We start from the raw sequence: 18,698 nt of genomic DNA on the forward strand, positions 1-18,698 counted from the left end.
CTGTTCCTTTCTCTTTTTAATTTGCTATGCCAGCCATTTTCCAGATTTATTTGCATATTCAAAGTTATTTTGTCTCATTCTTTTAATTCTACTTCTTTATTTATTATCATTGCAAATTGGGTTTGTAGAATTTTAATATTCTGTTTTATTTTCAGACTATTTGGACTTTCAATTAATTTCTTCCATTATTTGTTTTAATATTTCTTTTCTCCCTTTTTCTCTGAATTAATTTTTAATGGTATTCTGCTGTATAAAGAACCCTCACATTACTGCTTTGCTGGCATCCCATACTATGCTCATTTTTGCACCTTTATTACAGTTATTTACAAAAAAGTCTGTCAAGTTCTTCTGTGCCTTCTCAACTATTTTTTGATCATCAAATAAGCTCTCATTTACTCTCCATCGAAAGGTTTTTTCATCTATTCCGTTTATTACACATTTTATTGCATTATGATCCGAAAGTACCTTTGGTTGTATTTTTATTTTTGACACTCTTGGTGTTAATTCACTGGAAAGTCAAACATGATCTATTCTTGACATTGATTGATTTGGTTCTGAGAAATAAGTAAATTGTTTGTCTAATGGGTGTCTTAGCTTCCAAATATCTATCAAATTACAGTTCTCCGTCATAGAAAAAAAAGTCTTAGGTAATTTTCCTTCCTTAACTTTTCCACTTGCTCTCAACCTATCCATTTACATTGAAACTACTCCATTCATATCACCCTTCGGCAGCACATATACTAAAATTGGAACGATACAGAGAAGATTAGCATGGCCCCTGCGTATATTGTTTTTCCAATGGGTTTTTTTTACATCTCCAAGGATCCTGTAGATTAAAGCTATCCACCAACTGAAAAAAGGAGTTGTGCAACCTCCCTTTTCTAGTTTTCCTTTCATTTTCTGTTCTCCCAAGTCTAAGTGAGGCAATCCCATTGAAGTATCCCATAAGTATAATCTCTTCATTATTGTAGTCAACTAATTTTTCCTCCACTTGTTTGAAGTATTATGTTTTGTTCCCGTTAGGTGCATATATTCCCACTATCACTACACATTCTTTCCCCTTTGATATGTCTACTCCCAGTGTCCATCCTTCCTTCATCCTTAAATAATTGTTTAGCCTGGAGTTTAGTAGTCACATAGATCACTACCCCTCCTTTTTTTTTTTACAATCTGAAGCTATGAATTCCTGGCCCAGCCTTTTATTTTCCAATATCCTCCTATGTTTTCTTGCTACATGGGTTTCTTGTAGACTAATCACATCCCATTCCCCCCCCCCCAAAAAAAAATATGTTCAATATGTTCAATCTTATTCCTTTTAAGTTTATCATTTAGCCCATTGACATTCCAATAAATTAATTTCAAATTCATCTAAAATTAACCTTTATTGGTAACCTGTTATACTATGTTAGTATTTTCCTACAAAAGTAGGCAATAATAGTTATTCTGTGGAGAGCTTAATTAAATCACAATGTAAATCATAATCGTCTGTGAACCTTCCCTTGTTTATTCCCTTTGCGGGATTCCTCCCTCTTCTTCTCTTCTCAGTGATGGGGCACCCAGCTCTTTTCCATGCTTTCCCCAGAATCTTCCTAGTTCCTCTACTGTCCTGATGGATGTTTTCTTGTCTTTAAAGGTAAATGTCACTCCCTCAGGGAATTCCCACATGAAACGAATCAAGTTTTTGTTCAAGGCTTCAATCAATGATTTATGATTCTGTCTCTTCTTCAGGATTCTTTTAGGTATCTCTTTAAATATTTTAACACTTTTTTCCTCTATTATCAACTTTGTCTGTTTACTTTTCAGCAAAATCTTGTCTTTTAAAAGCCTTGAATTAAAGAAGACCAAGCAATCGCCTGGCCCTTTGAAATATTTCTCCCCCCCCCCTTTCAAATAATATTTATTATTTTCAGTAGATAAACATAATAAAAAAAAAGATTGACAGTAATAAAAACAAAGAAAAAAAGAAAAAAGATACATACAGCATATTACAACTTAATTAAAATTAAGTACCATCCATCTTCATAAACATAGTATTTGACTTCCTCAAATCTCTTCCATCCGAATTTCTTAGTAATTATATGTAGCAGTTTCCAATATCAGTGTTTCAAAAGACCATATCACAGTCCTAATCATATTACATAACTTTCCTTATCGTACATTTTCTTATTTATAAATTTAATTCCAGCTTAATCCTAGGCCTAATTGTTTCTTTCAAGTGGTTACATATCTTTAATATTACAATATTTATTCAAATAGTCTTTAAATTTCTTCCAGTCTTCTTGATGTTCGTCTTTTTTCTGGTCGCGGATTCTCCCGGTGAGATCAGCCAGCTCCATTAACTCCATCTTCATCTGCCATTCTTCTACCGCTGGAAGTTCTTGTGTTTTCCAATTTTTGGCTAAATAAAATCCGTGCAGCAGTTGTGGCATACAAAAATACTTTTACATCTTTTTTGGGCAGTTCAGAACCTGTTATTCCAAGGAGAAAGACTTCTGGTTTCTTCATAAATGTATATTTCATCATTTTTTAAAATTCATTATATTTCCCCCCCAGAAGTCTTTTACCTTGGAGCAAGTCCACCACATATGATAGAAAGTACCTTCCTTTTCTTTACATTTCCAACATAAATTATCACAATTGTGGTAGATCTTCGCCAATTTAACAGGGGTTAAGTACCATCTATACATCATTTCATAACATTCTCCTTTAACATTGTACATGCAGTAAACTTAACCCCTTTCTCCCAAAGTCTCTCCCAATCCTCCATCATTATATTATGTCCCACATCTTGTGCCGAATCAATCATAACCGATTTTACTTGCTCATCTTTTGTATGCCACTCCAATAACAAACTATATAATTTAGACAAATGTTTAACATTAGTTGTGAGGAGAATCAGAACTTACAGGGTTAAACAGTTCTGAGTGACGTCTCACATTCTGAGGCGTGGCTATGTTCACATATGGGAATGTGTCTCTGTGTGTGAGTTCTCTTTCGGTTTTGACTGAGCGGCGAAGAGCATGTCTGGTTTTTCACCGGGCTGAATTTACGATGTTATTCTACGCAATAAAAGACTGTTGGAGATAAGCAAGAAGCCTGTGTACAGTCTGAGTTATTACCCACACACGGCAACAGTTTCTGCCGCTGCGGGCCCTCTGCTAGGACTATGCTGAGAGAGAGTGAAAGAGAGCTAGGCACAGGAGCGCAGTGGCGCAGCAGAAACGTGCCAGACGCCATCATAATTCCACAGGTTATGGGAAGTCAGCCAAGCTTTGGAAGCTGTTGCTCTGTGTGTGTGGGAGAAGCCTGCTAGAGCCAGCTAGAGCCCTGCCTAACGTTTAAGGCAGTGAGGCTTGCTGGGGAGGATCTCATCTTCACGACCGGGTGCCAGGAGGAGCGGCTGTTACGTGAGTAGGCTCAGCCCCGGGGGAGAAGATGGCAGATAGCCAGGATTCATACTCCGTCCCTTTCGAAAAATTAAATGGCAGAAATTGGGAGGAGTGGAGCAGGAAGCTAAAGGCCTGGCTGGTAGCCAAGGGTCTGTGGGGAGCAGTCCAAGAGCTCCCACAGCAAGCTGCAGCCGATGCAGCAGCAGCAGATATTGCAGCTGCCCATGCCTCACAGAGGAAGAACCAGAAAGCCCTGGGAGCTATAGTGCTCAGTTTGGAGGGCTCACAGCTGCCTTTGGTAGAGGGGCTGGAGACTGCTCATGAGGCCTACCAGGCACTAGAGAGAGTGCACCACAGGACCACAGCTGGGGCAAAGATCCACACCACCAGACGCTTGTTTGAGATGAAGCTGCGTCCGGGTGACAGCATCAGACAGCATGTGACTGAGATGCTCTCTGTTTTCAACCAGCTGAGACTGTTGCAAGTTAACTTTTCTGAGGAACTGAAAGTTTATATTTTGCTCAGCTCTTTGGACAAAAGTTATGACAATTTGTGTCTAACTTTGGAATCGATGAATCCTACAGATCTTACGCTCCAGTATGTGACTGGACGCTTGTGTGACGAACAGGAATGCCATATCAGAGAGGGCCGAGCTGGCACAGAGAGCCCTGCCGGTTGCAGAAGAGGGGGGGCCAGGCCAGCAGAAGACACAGTTCAGGCTTTTTCCATTCGTCGCTGCTATATCTGTGGGTCTGTTGACCATCTGCGTCGTTCCTGCCCGCGGAGAGCCAGAGAGGCCGGGCAGGATGTCTCCAAGGTCGCTTCCCATGGCAGTCAGCCAGGTTTCCATGGCAGCCAGTCCAGGAGAGGAGGCCAGCGTGGGAATGCGAAGGGAGGACGTGACACAGGAAGTGAGGACGGTTCTTATCACCTAGCTGCCTCCATGGCAACGCTACGGGACAACTCCAGTGAGGGCAGAATGCTGCGTTGGGTCATCGACTCAGGAGCCAGCCATCACCTGATGCCAGCGCCACCTAGGGATGAAATGTGGAACTGCAGGGCTGTTTCAACTGGGAAAACAGTTGTCTTTGCTGATGGGTCACAGAGACTTTTAACTACTGTGGGAAATGTGTTTGTTTCTTGTTTACAGGCAGAGCTGGAGGTCTACGTTGTGCCTGGAATGAAACACTGTCTTTTATCTGTATCTTCTCTTTTACAGGACGGTTATAAGGTTTGCTTTGAAAATGATGTCTGTTCTATTTCCAGGGGTGGGAGACAACTGGTCAGTGTTGCATGTCAGAACAACCTCTTTGTTCTGGAGACACCTCTGGAGGGTAAGGGGGACGCTGAGACAGCACAGGCGAAGTGTGCAAATGTTCCCATTCATGATTCTTGTGCTCACCTGTGGCACAGGAGAATGTCGCATGGCTTTTTGGAAGATATCCAGATGTTGTCCAAATGCACTAAAGGTTGCAAAATAAAAGCATGTGGAAAATCCCTAGATTGTAGGGCATGCAGAAGGGCAAAGGTAAAAAGGTGCAGTTATCCCAGAACGGAGAGGGTAACCACAAAGCCTTTTGAGCTTGTGCACACAGACCTTAGTGGTCCCATGCCAAGGCCGAGTCTGGGCGGGGCCAGGTTTGTGCTGACGCTGACAGATGATTTTAGCCAAAATGGCTGGTTCTTCTCGCTGAAGGAGAAAAGCGAGGCAGCGCAACTGATCAAAGACTGGGTTGCGGCGGTGGAACTACAGTTTTCCACCAAGGTGCAGGGCTTCCAGAGTGACCGAGGTGCAGAGTTTACTGGGTCTGCTCTGCAGAGTTTCTTCCGCCAGAAGGGAATACGTCACAGGTTGACGGTTGCTACTTCTCCTCAGGAGAGTGGCGTGGCGGAGCACAGGAGTAGAGCACTAGCTGAAGCTACTGACGTTCTACTGTGTGACTCTGGTTTGCCTCAGAGTTTTTGAGGGGAGGCCTGGAGGACGGCCAACTTCACGATGAACAGGTCCTATAACTCTGTTGTAGGTGACACACCGTATTTCTTGTTGCATCAGAAGAAACCGCAGGTGCATTTCTTCCGTGTGTTTGGTTGCCAAGCCTGGGTGCTTGTGCCAAAGGCTCAACGAAAGGAAGGTGACCCGAGGTCCCAAAAAATTATCTTCTGTGGATATGAGCCTGCGACAAAGGGGTGGAGGTTTGCATATCCAGAAGGTGATCAGTCCAAGCTTCTAATCAGCAAACATGCTGAGTTCTGTGAGCAGAATGGTTGGTCAAGGCTCCATGCGAGTCCTGACGTTCTCTCAGAATGTCTCTCTGATTCTGAGGAGGAGGGAGAGGCAGAAGCTGAACCTGTTGATGAGGACCAGGTCTCTTGATGAGGACCAGGGTCAAGAACAGGGTTGGGCATCTCCACAGGTTGTTAAAAGAGAGCCCAAGAGTGATCCTTCGTCTCCCGTTAGCAAAGTGCAGAAGACCCGAAGACGCAGTAAGTCAGAGGGGGAGTCTTCTGATGTCGGAGACACACTTGCTGGCCCCAGTGGGTCAGAGAGAGCACCTGAGACAGTGCTCAGACGGTCCGCACGCACCACGAAGGGGGTGCCACCTGAGAGGTTTCAGGTCACCAGCGCGTGGGTTGGTTTCGCACAGTGCGAACCTGGGAGTTTTGAGGAGGTTCAACAGTTGCCTGAGAAAGACGCCAGGAAGGGGCGAGAGGCAATGGGAAAGGAGTTGAACTCAAAGAGGTCTGTAGATGTGTGCTCACAGTTTCCCTCAGGATGCGAGACGAGAGGGGGTGTGAGGAGAATCAGAACTTACAGGGTTAAACAGTTCTGAGTGACGTCTCACATTCTGAGGCGTGGCTATGTTCACATACGGGAATGTGTCTCTGTGTGTGAGTTCTCTTTCGGTTTTGACTGAGAGGCGAAGAGCATGTCTGGTTTTTCGCCTGGCTGAATTTACGATGTTATTCTACGCAATAAAAGACTGTTGGAGATAAGCAAGAAGCCTGCGTACAGTCTGAGTTATTACCCACACACGGCAACAGTTTCTACCGCTGCGGGCCCTCTGCTAGGACTATGCTGAGAGAGAGTGAAAGAGAGCTAGGCAGTGGCGCAGCAGAAACGTGCCAGACGCCATCATAATTCCACATTAGTATCTAACAACTCCGTTTCCAGTTTGGCTTTTTCAATTGCAAAACGTTTTTTCTTATCAATCTTAAATAATTCATTAATTTGGTAATATTGAAGCCAATTTACTTTATCTTTGATTTGTTCGAATGATTTTAACTTAAATCCCTCCCCGTCTTCAACCAATAAATCTGAGTAGCTCAACCACTTATTTTCCATATTTACCTTTTTTTGTGCCTGCGCTTCCATTGGTGAAATCCATTTGGGTGTTTTTCTTACCAAGATCCTGATATCTAGACCAAACATTAAAAAGTGCCTTCCTAATTATATGATTCTTAAAGCCACTATGGGCCTTTATTTTGTCATACCAAAGATATGCATGCCAGCCAAACCTATTGTCCAATCCTTCTAGGTCCAAAATATCCTCATTTTCTAAATTGATCCAATCTTTAATCCAGCAGAAGGCCACAACCTCAAAATATATCTTTAAATCAGGTAGGGAAAAGCCTCCTCTTTCTTTTGAATCTGTAAGTAATTTATACTTAATTCTCAGTTTTTTCCCTTGCCAGTTAAATTTGGACAGGGCCTTCTGCCATTCTTTAAAACATTTGACGTTATCAATAATAGGTAAAGTTTGAAATAAAAACAGCATTTTCGGCAATACATTCATCTTAACGACCGATATTCGTCCCATAAGTGAAAATTTTAAGTTTGACCAAATCTCTAAATCTCTTTTTATTTCATTCCATACTTTCTCATAATTATCTTTATACAAATTCAAATTCTTGGCTCTTAAATTCACACCCAAGTATTTAACCTTCTTCGTAAATGCTAGGCCTGCTTTTTCTATAAGGGTTTTTCTTTCATCTTTATCTAAGTTTTTATCGATTACTTTGGTTTTGCTCTTGTTTAATTTAAAACCAGCCAGCTGCTCGTACTCCTGTATCATCTCCAGTGCTTTTACTGCACTGGTCTCTGGATCCTGTAAAGTTAGAACCAAATCATCAGCAAAAGCTTTTAGCTTATATTGTTTCAAACCCACTACAATGCCCTTGACTTTCTCTTCTTTTCTCAAACTATTCAGCAAGACCTCCAGGACCACAATAAATAATAGAGGGGAAAGTGGGCACCCTTGCCTGGTTCCTTTCTCAATTTTAATTTCTTCCTATACCACATTATTAATAATAATTTTAGCTTTTTGTTCAGAATAGATCGCTTTGATACTATTTAAAAATTGTTGACCAACCTCAATACTTTCCAAAAAAATTTCCATAAAAAACCAAGAGATATTGTCAAAGGCTTTCTCCGCATCAATAAACATGAATAATGCTTTGGTGTTTCTTTTAGCCTCTAATCTTTCCAGAATATCCACTATATCTCTGATATTATCTTTCATATGTCTTCCAGGCAGAAAACCTGCCTGGTCTTTATGTTTATATTCTGATAAAACTTTTTTCAGTCTATTAGCCAGGATATTTACAAATATTTTATAGTCTATGTTCAGTAGTGAGATTCGTCTGTAATTCTTTACATCTGACCTATCTGACCTATCTGACCTATCTTGCTCAGATTTCGGTATCAGAGTTATAAATGCCTTCCGGGTTGGCGCGACCGGCTAATGGCGGATTCCCTCCGAGCTCCGGAGGGAATCGGCTAAGCAGGGGGCTGGGTCTTGCCGTGCCGGCGACACGGGGACCCTCAAAAACCACGGGCATGGAGCCCGTGGACATGGTGACTCGGCGGGCACCGTAAGCGCCCTCCTGACTCGTTAAGGAGCCTTTTTAAAGGCTACGGATCGGGTGCCAGGGAGTGGCGCGGTGCTGTGAGTCCTCCGCTACCCCTGCCGAGCGAAGCCGCATGCCATTTTCCGGTCAGCGCTGACTTCTTCCTACTAAATTTGGACTGAAAAGCAAGAACAACAACCCGTGAGTAATTTGAAAATTGGATTATAATATTTTTGGTTTTGGATTCGGCACGAGCGGGGGAGCTGAAAAAAAAAGGAAGTCCGTCTCCCCCCTATTGTAAACAGTTCAAAGCAAGGACTTGTCAACTAAGGTTGCGGGAAGAATTGTCGTGATTGGATAAAGATACAAATTCCACGGATTTAAAAGGACTAAGCTAATGTGCTGGAGGACTAGAGTTTATTTTGCTTGAATTAAGTACCACTCTTCTCAAGCCCGGGAGTAACCCGAGTTAAGAGCCTGCTGAGGATCTACAAGAACCTTTGACAGCTGTCAAACTAGCTGTCAAAGTTGGAAAAATTGAAAGTTGAAACTCTAACCGGTTTTATTGCTATAAAATATTGAAAACAAAGAAAGACTGTTACAAACAAATCTGACTTTTGGATCGGAAAGGAAAAGGACATTAAGTAACCAGAATCCCTCTAGAGGGGATTCTTGGACATTACAAGAATGGAACTAAAACAGGGAATACAGGAAATACGTGCTGGCTTGGAAAAGCTGACCTTTCTCATGGGAAAATTGTTAGAGATGAATGAGAAAGGCCTTGTTTTGTCTACGAGCCCTTCAAACCTGAAGTTATCTGAAAATATACCAACTGAATTGGAAAGGGACTCGTTCAAAACACAGGCAGCTGGACAAGAAAAAGAACCAAAGATTGAGGAGGAAAAGACATCTGCCAAGCAGGAGGAGCTGAAAGAAGGGATGGCTGAGACATTACAGAAGAGAAAAGAGAGACGGAGATCTGCTAAGAAGAATCTTAAATTGACCAAGGTGAAAGTCGGACTATTTGGGACATATAGATTTATGAAACAGCGTTGGAGCACCACCTTTAAACAAGTAGGTCTCGTCGGAAGAATCATGGCCAGCACTGAGAAAATACTTCTTCGATCCTGGGTGTTAAATATGAGAGACTTTCGAAGAAATCGGCTGAAAGGGACTGAGAGAGATTTACGTGCCTCGGACGTAAGATCACCAGGCTAAAAAGATGGACTAAATGGACTTTGGTTAGGGATTGAAACCGGGGAGAGAAGGGTGGGATTTAACAGTCCGAAGGGGGTCTGTTTTCTTTTTCGCTCTCGCAGTATAAAAATTATAGGTTTCTTAGTATAAGAATGGGGAATCCGTGGAGGGGAAATAGTGGCAACCTTAGGAAGGGCATCTTTTTTTAGTTTTATGCTTATATCTTTGGTTTCCCCCCCCTATATATAGGGTTAAGGTATATATTTTAATAAAATGCTAAGGTATAATAATGAAGTTAAGTTTAATTCTACTTTAAAAAATTATTTTAACTAAATTAGGGTTAAGTGAATTTAATAAACTATGTTACAGGATATTAAGGGGAAAACTTGCTTGAATAAACAACTGGAGTGGGAATACAATAAGGGGAGACGTGGGGAAGTTTTGAAAAGAAGTTACAGAAAATGAGTGTTAAAAGGTGGAAATTTTCTTTGTTGCCTTTTGTTTTCTTTTCTGGTCTTTTTACTTTTTTCTTCTTTTTCTATTTCTTTTCTGTTCTGCTATTTGAAACCTTTTGAAAATTTAATAAAGATTATTATTTAAAAAAAAATGCCTCTCTCCAGGTTTCAGGTGCCCTCCCTCCTTTCAGTATCTCATTACAAACCTCTGCCAAAGGTTGAATTAACCAGTCTTTAAAAGTTTTGTAGTATTTGGCAGATATCCATCCGGTCCTGGGGCCTTGCCCAGTTGCATCTGGTTTATTGCCATCTCAACCTCATGCCTAGTAATCTTGTCATTGAGTAGTGGTTTTTTATCTGTGGGAATTTTCTGCAATTCATTTGTCCTAAGAAATTGCTCAATTTTATCTGTATCCTCTTTACCTTTTTTATACAGCTGTTTAAAATATTTCTGAAAGCATTTTCTAATATCCCCAGGGTTTTCTACAGATTTTCCCTCCGATACAATATTAGTAATTGTATTTTGTTTCTGTCTCTTTTTTAATTGCCAAGCCAACAGTTTTCCACATTTGTTTGCAGATTCAAAATTCCTGTTTCATTAGTTTTATTTTCCATTCTATTTCTTGGTTTATAAATTGAGAGAATTGAGTCTGCAACACTTTAATTTCTTTTTGTATCTGTTGGCTTTTCGGCTTTGATCTTAAACACCTTTCTTTCTCTTTAATTTGAGATAGAATTGTTTCTTTTTTTATTTTGTATCTTTTTCTTTATAGCATTCTGTTGTATGAGGAATCCTCTCATCACCGCTTTACTAGCGTCCCAAATGACTCTTGTTTCTACCTCTGTGTTTATATTTAGCTCAAAATAGTCTTTCAGAGTCTTTTGGGCCTTTCCCACCACCTGATCATTCCTCAACAACCCATCATTCATCCTCCATCTGAAGGAACCCTGCAGATACAATTTCATTTCCAATAACACTGCATTATGGTCAGAGCAAGTTCTAGGACATATTTGGATTTTTGTTACCCTTGGAGCTAAATCCCTGGTAATCCATTGGTAATCGATTCTTGAAAATGTTTGGGACGAATTTGAGAAAAAAGTATAGTCTTTCTCTGTAGGATTTTGTAGTCTCCATATATCTGACAGGTCATATTTGTCTACCATGTCAAAGAACAATTTTGGAAGTCTGCCTGCATTTTGCACTTTCTGCTCTTGTGATTTATCCATAAATGTGGAGACTACTCCATTCAAATCTCCCATTAATATTATTTTATATTCCAGGTTGTCATTGAGTTTAGAATCCAAATTTCAAAAAAAATCTACTTTTCCATCATTTGGTGCATAAATTCCCAATAAAAGATATTTATCGCCTTGTGCTGTAATTTCCACAGCAATGTATCTTCCTTCCTCATCCTTAAACAACAACTTGGGATTCCATTTTTCTTTGACATAAAAAAACCACTCTGATGAAATAAAGTCCTGACCAAGTTTTTTATTCTGTAAAATTTTTCTATGCAATCTTGTAACATGTGTTTCTTGCAAACAAATTATAACCAAATTATATCTCACCAAAGTATGAAAGACTTGGCCTCTTTTTTTCGGAGAGTTTAAACCATTCACATTCCAGGAGTAAATTCTTAAAGACATCTTAATTTTTTAGGGCCCTTCGGCCCCAGCACCCAAAGGAGGAGAACTTTTGCGTTTTTCTCCAGAAATCTCTCCTTCTCTCCAGCAGTTCTGATTTTTTGTTTCCTCCCTTGGAATTTAAAGGAGAGACCCTCTGGAAATTCCCACCTAAAGAAGATATTTTTCTTCCTTAGAGCAGTTACCAGATCTGTATAATTATTTCTCAAAGATAAAAAATGTCATGGCACCTCCTTGAACAGAATCACAGCTTTCCCATCTATCTTTAGACTTTTTTTATAGTGGTGTCCCAATATCGTGTCTCTTTGTTCTTTTGTTTTAAAAATCACCATACAATCATGTGTGATTTTAGAATCCTTTTTAGGACCAAATCTATATGCTTTATCAATCCACGAATTTAATTCTTCTTTTGAGATCTCCCAATAAGTTGAAAATTCTTCAATGAGCCAACCCTTCAAGTGGTCCTGTTCCTTCTGGACTACCCCTCTCAATCTCAAATGGGCCTCCTTCTCCTTCAATTGAAGAAACACAATTGAATTTAACGCTTCCTCCTGGACATTCTCTAAGTCCCGGACCTTTACCGTTTCCAGTTGCAAAATTCTTTCCTCGTGTGAAGTAATGTCAGACTTCACTGTCTTCAGGTCCTCTTTCAATTCAACAAAGTCATTCCTCAAGTCTTGAATAGTTTTTTGGTTCCCTCTTACTTCTGTTTTAATTTCCTGAAGAAGTTGCATTACTGATTCTTCAAATGTTGGTGTTCTAGAGTCTCTTCTTGGTTTAATTTTTGCTCTCTCTAGTCTCTCTGACTTTTCTGTCTTGTCTCCTTTGTCTCCCCCATCCATAGTTTTGTTTTTTTCCCCCAAGGCCAGCTACAGTCACAAGGGGCAGATAGTGAGATAAACAGACTGTTTCCCAGCTGCAGTAGTCCCCACTCCAAGGTAAAAGTCTTTCCTCGCCACAGCCTTTCAATCTGACAAGTACAAGTCTTTAGAAATCTTTATATTTACTCCTTTAATCAAATCCCCAAAAGTTTGTTTCAAGCCTTTAACTTAATAGCAGAAGGTAAAGATACAGTTCCAAATATTTTTTGAGCTTTGGCCGCTGTAGTTACTTTGTATTTTTCCAAAGCAGAAAATGAAAGTTGAAAGTATCCAATCCCTTTGTTACGTCACAATGGAGTCTAGCCTTCCCTCACCCAGGAGGTCTGCTTCCACAAAGAAGATATGACAGTTCAAACAAATCCCCAATTCTTCTGCAGGGAAATTTACTTTTTGTCTTCCCCCCTTCCCCCTGCTAGAAAGGGGGTACAGGAAACACTTGAAGGTTTCTAAAAAGATGAAGTTAAAGTTGCGGCTTTTGGTAACGTTAGCTGCTTTCACTTTTGCTTCAGTGAAAGGGATCGACCTCCGTTTTTAAATCCCTTTCCTTCCCAATTTGTAGTTGCAAATTAGATCACTTTACTCATGATTTTCAGAAGAGTTAAGTCCACATTTCTTTTTTTCCTTGGAGGAATTGGCCGCTCATGATCGCTGGACTCAGAGCTTCGCGCTTTGAAGGAAGCTAGTTGATTCCCTTGTGCCACCGTCTCCAACCCCGCTCGCACTCAGCGCTCTTTTTCAGAGCTTACCAGGGAGCAGGGGAGTCGTTCCCGGCACTTGCAGGAACTCCAGGTCCTCAGAACGCTTAATCTGAGGGTTTTTCGGAGCGCCGCTGCGCTCTAGCGGCTCTCCCCTGTCTTCAAAGCGTCGGTGCCCTTTCCTCGAAAGAACTCCTGTCCGCCATAATTGGGCGAGCCAACCGGAAGAAAGATTGAAAGATTGAAAGATTTCACACTGTCAGATTTTATCCATCAACAACTCATCCTCCTGCACCCTCATCCAGATCGCTAATTCCTGAATTAACTTTTGTTCAATCCTTTCTTCCTGTAGTTCCGGAACATCTCTAAAACATAGTATCATCTCTCTCTGATGCATCTTGATCATTGACATCTGGTCAAGGGTTTCTGTTGGTTTCTGTGTGTTGCCACTGTGCAGTTGCTTTGAGTCACAAAATTTTGTTTACATTCCAGAGACATTCCTGGCTGTTGGAAGTCTCACGGAAGACAGGAGACAGATGTGATGTTACTGTTTGAAATGCAGCTGCCTGCAAACAGACGCAGATGACCTAGTATTGACTTTGCAACAGCCAGATACTAGTACCAAAAGAGTATTAGAACTAATTGAGATATTTGGTCAAGTAGCAGGATTTAAACTGAACAAACAGAAAACAAAAGTGTTGGAGAAAAATCTAACAATGGCTGAAAAAGAGAAGTTTCAGAGTGAAACAGGTTTAGAGATCACAAAAAAAGTGAAGTACCTGGGGGTAAACCTGACTTCTAAGAATGTGAACTTATTTAAGGACAACTATGACAAATGTTGGACAGAAGTAAAGAAAGATCTAGAAATATGGTCAAGATTGAGACTTTCCTTGTTAGGCCGAATTGCTGTCATTAAGATGAATGTATTGCCTAGAATGTTGTTTTTATTCCAGACACTCCAGATCCTGGATAAAATGGACTGTTTTAAGAAGTGGCAAAAAGACATATCCAAATTTGTCTGGCAGGGCAAAAAGCCCAGAATAAAATTTAAGATTTTAACTGACGCAAAAGATAGAGGGGGGGTTTGCCCTGCCGGACTTAAGACTCTACTATGAATCGGCAGCTTTCTGCTGGTTGAAACAATGGCTGCTTCTTGAGAATACAGACATTTTGGATCTGGAAGGGTACGACAATAGATTTGGTTGGCATGCATATATATGGTATGACAAGGTAAAATCGCATAAAGGCTTTAAAAACCATATTGTTAGGAAAGCATTATACAATGTCTGGATAAGATACAAAGACCTATTGGAAAGTAAAACTCCCAGGTGGTTATCACCAATGGAAGCTAAAGAGACTAAAAAACTTAATATGGAGTCGAAATGGCCAAAATACTGTGAAATCTTAGAACAAGACGGAGAAAGAGTTAAACTACAGAGTTATGAGAAATTAAAATCTAAGGTAAGAGACTGGTTGCATTACCTCCAGATAAACGAGGTATTTAAACAGGACAGGAAAATAGGTTTCCAGATGGAGAGGTCAAAACTAGAAACAGAACTGTTAGAACCCAATACTAAGAACTTGTCAAGAATGTATAATTTGCTGTTGAAATGGAATACACAGGATGAAACGGTTAAATCAGCTATGATTAAATGGGCACAAGACATTGGTCATGATATTATGTTTGCTGACTGGGAACAGTTATGGAATACTGGTGTTAAGTTTACGGCATGCAATGCATTAAGAGAAAACATTATGAAAATGATTTACAGGTGGTACATGACCCCAGTCAAGCTTGCAAAAATTTATCATTTGCCCAACAACAAATGCTGGAAATGGACCTGCCCGAAGATTAAAGCCTTTTGGGAAATGATCTATAATGAAATTAAGAAGGTTCTTAAATGGACCTTTTCTAAAAAGCCTGAGGCTTTCCTCCTGGGCATGGTTGGCCAATTGGTGACAAGGAAGGATAGGACGTTTTTTATGTATGCTACTGCAGCAGCAAGAATTCTTTTGGCAAAGTATTGGAAGACACAAGAGTTACCCACTCTGGAAGAATGGCAAGCGAAGGTGATCGACTACATGGGACTGGCAGAGATGACCGGCAGAATCCGTGACCAGGGGAAAGAGACAGTGGAAGAAGACTGGAAGAAATTTAAAATTTATCTTAAAAATTGTTGTAAAATTGAAGTGTAATGAGATGTTAAGGTGTTAAGAAATAGAGAATTGCAGCTGTAAACAATAAGTTAAGGAAATTAGAATGAAAGTGAATTAATTAATCAGTTGGAGGGTTGCTGAAGAAAGGCAAAAACAAGGATGCAGAAAAGGGGAGGTATGGGGAAGTCCGGGAAGCAAGGTGTAGGAAGATAAGATTATGAAAGTATACATGTTTATATGTTTGTATGTTTTGTTTTTTTTGTTTGATTGTTTGTTGTTATTATATGCTTGGAAAATTAATAAAAATTATTTTTTTTAAAAAAAAGATGTTACTGTTTGAAATGCAGCTGCCTGCAAACAGACGCAGCCTGCTTCAATGACACAGACATGGCCAATCCAAAAGTACAGGAGGCTCTTCAATTTGCGATGGCGATACCAAAGCTCTCAAAAGGGAACTATCGGGAGTGGGTGCAGTATGCAGAAGCTCTGCTAAGAAAAGAGGGTCTGTTTAATGTGATAACAGATGCCCCCCCCCCAGCTCCAGTTACCCAAGAATGGGAGGCTAAGGATTCCAAAGCAAGGGGAACTCTGACGCTACTTGTTTCCCCTGAAGAGCTATGTCTTTTGCGTGACAAAGCCTCAGCCAAATTGATGTGGGACAGTCTTAAGGATTAACATTTGAGAACGGAGGCTGGAGCTTCTTTGTTCTTTTATGCCAAGTTGCATGATATGGCACTTGCTGATGGAGCAGATGTACGTGCTCACCTCATGGAAATGCAGAAACTCAGGCATGAGTTGCAACAGCGTGGAATCACCTTTCCAGAGGCTGTGTATTCCTTCATGATTCTACATTCTTTGGGTTCAAGTTGGGAAGCAATTGCCAGCCAGCTTGAAGTTTTGCCTACTGCTCAGCTAACGGTAGTGCATGTTACTGCTGTGGTGTTAAATGAAGCGGATTGGTGTAGTGCTAGCTGTATCACTAAGGGGGAGTCCTCACAGACGTCATCCCAGAATACAGTGCAACCACTAGATGGCGCCAAAGCTTTGAAGGCAGTGAAATGCTACTCGTGTGGACGTCTAGGCCACGTGAAAAGGGAGTGCAAACATCCCAAGGCCAAGGCAACAGAGCAGTGCAGCGAAAGCTCAACGCATGGAAAAGGCAAAGGCAAAGGTCAGAAGTCCAGGACAACGCAACACAAGGCTATGGTCTCACGCTATACTCCAAAGGTCCAGAAGACATCTAGATCTTTCTTCATTGTAGACTCAGGATCCACCCGGCACATCTGCAAAGACAAACACCTGTTCGTGTCCTTTACTCCGCAGGAAGGTGTGAATTCACCAAGCGGATGACCACACAATCTCCAGTCAAGGCTATGGAATGGTTGTTCTTCACAGCTTAGATGCTTCAATACGCAACATTCCTTTTGTTCCAGATGCTGCACACAACCTGCTGAGCGTCTCGCAGCTGACTGAACAGGACATAGACGTTTCCTTCAAGAAGAGGAAGTGCACCAGAACTGCGCATGCGTCAGTGTGGGTAGACGCACACCCGTCTCACTCTTGGAACTTCACTAATTAAAAGCCTGAAAAGCAAATAACTCTCTGCAAACTGATAGCTGAGATAACTCACCGAAAACTGGGCTCAGGTCCAAGTCCTGGATTGGGGTGAGTTAGTGTTTAAAACAGTGGTTTATCTATTTATTTGGGAAAGACTTGAGAAGGACTTAACAAGATGGCCATGTCTTTGAAGGAGCTGGGTGAAATGATTCAGCGTTCGGAAGCAAGTGTCCGCGCTGATATGCAATACTTAAAAGGAGAGTTGAGAAGAATGACTGCTACAGTAGAAAAAGTTACGAAAATAGCAGAAAATGCAAAAGAGGTAGCTGATGCAAATGTAAACAAAATAGAATCTCTGACAAAAAGAATTTCACAAATGAACGACAGACAGCGCAGAAGGAATTTAAAATTCTCTGGTATTTCTGAAGATATTGGGAATAAGGACCTGGAAAAGGAGATGTTAGAATGGCTCAAAGAACAAGGAATTGAAATTGAGCAGAATGAAATTGAGAGAGTGCACCGGGTGTTCACACCACGAGGAGGCCCTGGACTTCCCAGGGATGTAATTATGGCATTCACAAGAGAGAAGTTAAGAGATCAAATTTATAAATCACTCCGGCAGAAAGCAGACCTGCAGTTTAAACAGTGAAAGGTCATAGTGAGACAATACTTTTCTCAGGAAACGCTTCAAGACAGGAAACGTATGCAGCAGTTTGCACAAGCTCTCTACAATCATAAAATCCTCTTTACTTGGGCCTACCCTGCTACACTGCTGGTTTTTAGAGACGGCAGGAAATATTCCACTAAGAACCCTGGTGAAGCAAAAAAAATGCTAGCTGGTTTAGGAGTTGGAATACAAGGACAGACTGAGCAAGAACTCTCAAGTTCGGAAGAATTACAGGTAGACCTACAGGGAGAGTCGAGTGAAGAATCTCAAGAATCTCCAGTGCAGAGACAAGAGAATAAAAGAAGACGGAAGTCGAGAGGGGAAGGAAACAGCAAAAAATAATATATACTAGAGATATCTAAAATGGGCTTTTGTAATATATATATATATATATATATATATATATATATATATATATATATATATATATATATATATATTCTGCTATAAACTTTCCAAGAGCGAAGGGAGAGGAGTGTGGTTCTCCAAGATACCATGAGACAGGGAACATGGAGATCCCTGAGTCTCAGGGGGGAAGGGGGAGGGGGGTTGAATGGGCCAGAATTGAAAATATAATATAAAATATAATATATGTACACAGAGGGATTCAAAAAATAAACAGTAGTCGGGATAATGGATAGATCTTTAAAGGTTTTATCTTTAAATGTTAACGGGCTGGCCTCAAACACCAAACGCTACAGGGTACTGACACTGGCAAAGAAAATGAAAGTGGATATATTATGCCTTCAGGAGACACATAGAGCCAAAGCAAACAATAGACCATTGTTATGCTCTCAGCAATGGGGCCTAATAGCAGAATCAAAAGCGACGAATAAGGCTAGAGGGGTCGCTATACTATGTAATGCAAATCTTAGGCCGGAGGTTCTGAGCCAGAAAAAAGATAATGATGGTAGATTTATATTCTTAAAAATTAAAGTGTCACAAAAATTCTTTACAATAGCTAATATATATAGCCCTAACACAAGACAGAAAAAAATTATAAAGAAAACCTTGAATAAACTGCAGCTTTACGCTGAAGGGGAAGTTATCGTTACAGCAGACTTTAATTGGAATATAAAGGACGATAGTACTTTCAGATTATCTAAATGGGGATTAAAGGATGTTTTTGAGAGGGGAAACCCCAACACCAAACCTACCTTCTTCTCCAACAGACATAAGACTTTCTCTTATATTGACTATGTGCTAAT

General features: G+C 40.7%; 1 pseudogene; it reads left to right on the forward strand.

Annotated features, from left to right (window-relative positions):
• Positions 1-718: 718 nt before the first annotated feature.
• Positions 719-817, forward strand: LOC144326477 (U6 spliceosomal RNA; annotated as a pseudogene).
• The last annotated feature ends 17,881 nt before the right edge of the window (positions 818-18,698 follow it).

This window comes from Podarcis muralis, chromosome W, assembly GCF_964188315.1.
Source record: "Podarcis muralis chromosome W, rPodMur119.hap1.1, whole genome shotgun sequence".
Lineage (NCBI taxonomy): Eukaryota > Metazoa > Chordata > Lepidosauria > Squamata > Lacertidae > Podarcis > Podarcis muralis.